At 38.5% G+C, this 6437-nt stretch overlaps 1 protein-coding gene and 1 long non-coding RNA gene across 6 annotated transcripts in view; one reads left to right on the top strand and one right to left on the bottom strand.

Annotated features, from left to right (window-relative positions):
* LOC141447152 (uncharacterized) overlaps positions 1 to 2068 on the bottom strand; it is a 49315-nt gene extending 47247 nt beyond the window's left edge. For all 3 annotated transcript variants that reach the window (XR_012454158.1, XR_012454160.1, XR_012454159.1), the window contains exon 1: positions 1909 to 2068. This is a non-coding gene — a long non-coding RNA (uncharacterized lncRNA). The remainder of the gene's footprint in view (positions 1 to 1908) is intronic.
* The window catches only part of LOC141447142 (uncharacterized), a 188989-nt gene that overhangs the window by 100596 nt on the left and 81956 nt on the right, over positions 1 to 6437 (top strand). The window lies entirely within an intron of this gene.

Raw genomic sequence — 6437 nt, 5'->3', positions numbered from 1 at the left:
AGACTTACAAGACAACAAATCTTTCCCACAATCACTACATCAATGCTTGTTATAGCACCAGTAAGATTACTAGGAAAATTAAAAAAATTTTCACTGAAATAACTAATGTTTTGTAGTAGCAAATAACAATGTTACGTACATTTAAGGATTCAATATAGCGAGGATTCGGTCCAGAGCAAAAAAGAAAACAACTCCGTCTTTTGCCAACGTTTCGACATATTTATAGCTTTTTTCAGAGTCTGGATATTACAAAAAAAATACAACAATTTAGAATATTAAAACCACGGGACTACAAATACAATATATTAATACAGCTTATTAAAACTATAAGAAATGATATAAATTATAATCATTAAAACTTAGGTGGCTACCCTGGTTAGTTGAGTTATAGAAAACTAAGAGCCTAAAATGGAAAACAGGTAATATACAGGGTGTCCCAAGCTATATGGAAAACGACTTTTTCTCGGAAACTAAGATGGCTAGAAAAAAACTAAAAAATACGTGTTCCCTTAGTTTTTTGTTAGAAATCCAAATTTACTTTGTAAATTTTTTTCGGTGCTTCCAGAAGCGAGATACAGGCACCAACTTCATTTTTTCAAATGGGAAGGTGCGGTTTTTATTTCAGAAATAGATTCCTCTATTTTTTTAAAGAAAAATTTACTTGAACGGTTTTTTTCTGTGAGCGATATTTCAGAAGTTATGAATGAAAACATGATTCTTATAAGAAATTTCAAAATGATATAACGGTTTATTATTCTAATATTCTCTGCTTTAGTTCACCTACAGATGCAATCCCGGCTTGATTCTGATACACCTAGATTTAGAATTATTTAGAGAATTTCCTATCGAGATATCTCTTTACATGCCTGATGCTGTTATATCGACACGGGGGGGCGATTCAGTGGCCACCTCGTTCATCGGATTTGACATCCGGGTATTTGACTTTGGGTATCCCTGAAAAACAAGGTGATTATTCATAACTTTTTTCATTCTTTTCTTATTTCTGCTTATCTAAAAGCATTTCTAAATCTAGGTGTATCAGAATCAAGCCGGGATTGCATCTGTAGATGAACTGAAGCAGAGAATAATAGATGCCTGTAACTCGGTTAAAGCCGAAACTATTTCTTTGGCAGTAACGGGCAATTGGCAGGAAAGAGCATGTCTATGCATCTCTAATGGTGGAGGCCAGTTCGAGCATGATCTGTAATATTAATGAGGAGTAAAATTTATAATAAAATAGTACTTTTCTTCTTATTCTATCAAAAAACTGTTATAATATTATCATTTGGAAATTTCTTATAAGAATAATGTTTTCATTCATAACTTCTAAAATATCGCTCACAGAAAAAAACCGTTCAAGTAAATTTTTCTTTAAAAAAATAGAGGAATCTATTTCTGAAATAAGAACCGCACCTTCCCATTTGAAAAAATGAAGTTGGTGCCTGTATCTCGCTTCGGGAAGCCCCGAAAAAAATTTACAAATTAAATTTGGATTTCTAACAAAAAACTAAGGGAACACGTATTTTTTAGTTTTTTTCTAGCTATCTTAGTTTCCGAGAAAAAGTCGTTATCCATATAGCTTGGGACACCCTGTATATGTACAAATATAACACATTCTAAATTGTTTTATTTGTAATATTCAGGCCCTGAAGAAGGCGAAAAAAATTGTCGAAACGTTGGCCAAAAAAAAGCACGGAGTTGTTGGTTCTGGACCGATTCCTTGTTTAATGAAATCCTTAATATAAATATTTTACGGTTACTAAAAGCTAATATAAATTCATAATGTTATTTAATTTTCAATTCGTAGTATCCCAGATCTATGATGTAAGTAAATTGTGAATAATGTAATATTATTTAAATGAATTATTTTTGAATAACTTCTCTTATTGAAAAAGTTATTGTACGTACCAGTTTTTGCTCGAGGTGATTATAATTTGTAATGAATATATGTGCAAATTCATTCATCCAAATCCACTGTAATGTTTCTGAAAGATGTGAACTTTAGGAAGGTTATTTTTTTAGAGAGAAATATGGCAAGTATCTCACATAAACATAAGGAACTAAACTGAAAAAGGCAGAGAGTCGTTAATAGGAGACGAAAAAGCCCAACAACTGATTCGTTCTCAAGGGAGAGGTTATCATAACCTACAGTTGAATGATAGCAAATTCAATTTCGATATTTTCATTGCATTACAATTGAATACTAAGCGAAATGAAATGCATTAATCATGAAAGGTACAATTAATCAAGTGATAAATCTCTGTTATAACAGCTTTCGAAACAAAAAAGCTTCGTTATTGTAAATTTCAGCAATTAATCTTTGTAACAACTCCAAATATAAACATCGATATGTTTCTCATTACGATGGCAAAACAGTTAAGGAACAATGTTACAAAAAATGGTCCTAAATTGGACAAGTAATGGACAAATTTTTGCAACCAGATCGCGTAATATCTAGAACGTACAGCTGTTACATCATACTAAAAATAAAACAAGTAAATAAACTTGCTGGAATGAGTTTTAGTTTGTAGTAAACAGTTGATTATTAATCTTCTTAACTTCATTAAAAACCTAAGCACAGTAATGCTTGTTACAGCACAGTTAATTTAGAAAAGTACCTTTATTACTTATAAAATATTCTGCTATTTCTGAATCTTGCTGCTCTAATTGACTAGAATAATATTTAAATACTCAAAGACCCTTAATGTTATCTTATAAAGTAATAATTAATAGTTCTTAAAACACTTAATACCGTCGTAACGAAAATTGTTTATAAAATGGGTAATTATTAATATTGTTGATTAAAATGTTTAAAGTGAACAAATTGAGTACTCTAATAAGTTCAGTTTCGTCTGAATTTTTGACAAATACTGGCTTATATAAATAATGAATCGCCACGCCATTATGAGAAATATTATTTTGGCAATCTTTATTATTACACTATATTAGTTGTCCTGGAGCTGCTAACATTTTTCGTCCTTTTCTTAAACTAAGAAGATAAATTTAAGGAAGAATCTCTCCTTTTTTCTTTTTGGTTACTGATGCTGAATATTTTGAACAGATTGAATGTTACAGCTCCAATTACTCTTTAACCTCATTTCCCCAAAATACCAATTTCCATAGAATCGTACAAGGTTTTGGCTGAATTTATTAGCGTTATTTCTATGGCACCTAGAGACAGCGGCCATTATGCGTGTATGGCAAAGCAATACATAAAAATAAAATAATAAAAACTCCGAAGTAGACTGCAGTGACCCTGGGACAGGCCATACCTCTGCGAATGTTCTGAATCAATACTTTCCATTCTGCGTTAGTAGGTAAAATAAATTCTTTGTAGAGATTTTATTTATTTATTGTTTTGTTTATTAAGAAATGATAAATAAAACAAAGAATTTTTAGCTGAAACTGGATTTTTTTTGCAATTAACCTTTTTTATATCAATGTTTTCTTTCTGTTAGCGTCCTCAGCACATAAAAATGTTCTGATAAAATACTATGTTATATTTAAAAATGTTTCTGGCAGATAAAAATAAATTATTATTACAAAGCTTTAAGAAAATATTCTGTAAAATAAATAATGGTTCCTGGTGAACCATATACATTTTTACGAGGGTCGTTTGTAAAGTCCGTGCAAAGTCAGAGAGATAGCACCACTGGCGCGTATCGAGGTTATGTTTAGTTAGTAGCATCTCTTGGAAGAACACACACCAAGTTTCAGCCAGATCGGTCTATTTCTTTGTGTTTGGCATTCGTTTGAATCGAGGAAGTCTAGTGATTTTCAAAAAATGGACGAAAAAGAATTTCGTGTGTTGATTAAACACTACTTTATGAAAGGCAAAACGCCTCAGGAGACTAAAGAGAAGCTTGATAAACATTATGGTGACTCTGCACCTTCGATTAGAACAGTTTATAAGTGGTTTCAAAATTTTCGGAGTGGCCATATGGGCACAAGTGACGCTGAACGTTCTGGAGGTTACTACTGTGACCGAGCGCCGTTAAGGGCGATCAGGGCAAGGGGAATTTCGCTCGCTCAGCAGGGGGGTACAAATAACTCGTCAGGCTATGAATACACTGATTTATTGTTGGTCCCAATACACCAATTAGAAAATCGCATACAAAGAGTTGAGCTCATTAATACAAAACCAAACTAATACTTCCAAAAACATAATTAACAATAGAAATATAAACGAAACTGAAGAAACTATAAGATAACATAAAAGTAAGATTAAATAGGCAAATTACAAATTAAATCAACAAAGTTGGGCCCTTATTCTCAAACATTCTATTATTATTACTGTTATTATTATTATTATTATTATTATTATTACTATTATTATTATTATTAATACTATCGGTTATCTTTTGTTAATCTACACTCTAGCAAATGTACTTCTCCCTCACTACGGCAACAGTTAGCCTCGGCCGGAAGCAATGCGTAAAAATTTATGTTCAATACTCACAGCAAAACAATCCCATCAAACGCATAACACTTGTTTCCTCTCACACACTCTAACTAACTCTGCCGGTGTCTATACACTATACACCACGCGCTCGCTATTCTCTCTCTCTCTCTCTCTCACGCGGTACATTGCTCTCGGCCGCTACCAGCCGTGCCGTCAGCAGTTTAACTTAACAATTGCATTTTTTCCTACTAATTATTCAATTATTAATTACAAATTAAATGCTCTCCCTTTACACTTACCCCCCCGTTAAAGTGGGTTCTACCGCCTTGCGGAGGACCCACCACTCGCTTGTCACTTCCCAACTCTCCACCGGGCTCTCCGGAGCTTCGCGTCTTCACGCTCGGCGGACGATAGGGAACAAGTGGTGCCCCTGCATTCGCTGGTTGGTTGTCTCCAGGATCTCTCTGTGTCGGTGGGTGCCCTCATGCCACGGCGGTGCAATTCAGCTTGACTGGCTCGAGCAAACTGTATAACCACTCGTTCGACTCCTCCCTCCAGCTCTACGTAAGCTTGAATCTCGTTACCAGCATCCGCCACGCTCACAAGGGGTTCGCCTTCTCTTATAGTTTCTTGAACAGTAGTGTATGGCGAGACGGTCTATGGAGGGAGAAGACCGGCAATCGTGCTGGGCAGATTAGTGGACTCCTTCCCCAACAGTGCCTGAGGTCCTCCGTTTTCAGAAAGACGAAGCTCTCTCAGTCTACTCCCACCAGTGTGAAGTCGGCCTTAGGTTGTAGCAGCAGGTATAGTCCAGTTATCGGATCCTTCACGGGTATTGGTCCACCCGGTAGTTGTCAAAATATATCTTCCTTTGGTCACCGAGGGTATGTCCACCAAGATGTGAATGTCGTCATGTGTGGAGGCAGCGTCTATCTCAGCGATGTCGTAGTAATGGTACATATCCGCCGGCAGCGGTTCCCGACACGAACCATAGTCTCTCGGATAATATCTGACTGTCTTTATACACTATCCTACTCAGTCACTTGGGGCCAATAGCCTGCTAACTTTCTCCTGGCTAGGGTGCTGAGGGCACCCTCGAGCGACCGCAATTCCACCTTCGCCTCCAAGGTATTGATCTCAAGATTCCGGAGGACGTGAGGAAGAGGAGGTGCATGAGGTTAGAGGTGGTTACCCTTAATTCCCTAATGGCTGAGCGGGTGCCTCCCATCGTGGTTGTCAAGGCTAGTTGGCTAATTTTGTCATTGGTCCCGGGTCAGCAGCACTCGTCCCTCGTTCGGGGACTCAGCTCCGCTGCTCAACCAAATTCATCCGACCACCGCCCAATAGTTTCCTACACCGGATTACTTCATCAGTCCTCCCGGCTCCTTTGGGAACGCAACGCGTAGGACGAGCGAGTGCAGGGAAGCCTAGGTGTACCGACTGGGGTGTATGTAGGGTCTCGTATCGTGTCATCTGGGGGTGAGTACGCCGACGGGGAGAGCTCTCCCACGTTCAGCTCAGTGGCTAGTTCTGTCGTCTCCGTTCTGTCACCAGCCCGCTGGTAACCCCGCGGCCTCAAGTTGACCCCTGCATAAAGATCGTCACCTCCTGAGGTGTTAATTTCAGTCTGCTCCTCTTCGATGGATTCTGCAGTTTGTCCAGACTCGGCGTTCCTTGCGCCGTCCCCTGCAACTTCTCCCACGATCCCCGGCGCCCCTTCGAGTGACAACCCTTCGTAAAACAAGTCGTGCGTGTCCTCCGCTCCTAGGTTCTGGCTTAAGGAGGTGGGGACATCTTCCTCCGTGGTTTCTTGGGGGATTCCCTCCACCACCACCGGTTTCAAGCGATTTATATGCACCATCCGAGTGCTTCCGTCGCCCATCGCAATCTCAAATGTCACATCTGTGATACTCCGCTGTACGCGGAAAGGCCCCTCCCACGGCCTGCGGAACTTCTGCGCTTCTCCTCGGCGTCCAGCGGGGTTGTGTAGGTAAACCCATTGCCCTTCCACCAAGCTCCGTACCCGCGCCTTTTT

This window comes from Rhodnius prolixus, unplaced genomic scaffold (assembly GCF_049639745.1).
Source record: "Rhodnius prolixus isolate KJV_2025 unplaced genomic scaffold, Rpr scaffold_7, whole genome shotgun sequence".
Lineage (NCBI taxonomy): Eukaryota > Metazoa > Arthropoda > Insecta > Hemiptera > Reduviidae > Rhodnius > Rhodnius prolixus.
This window is presented reverse-complemented; position numbering and strand designations above follow the sequence as displayed.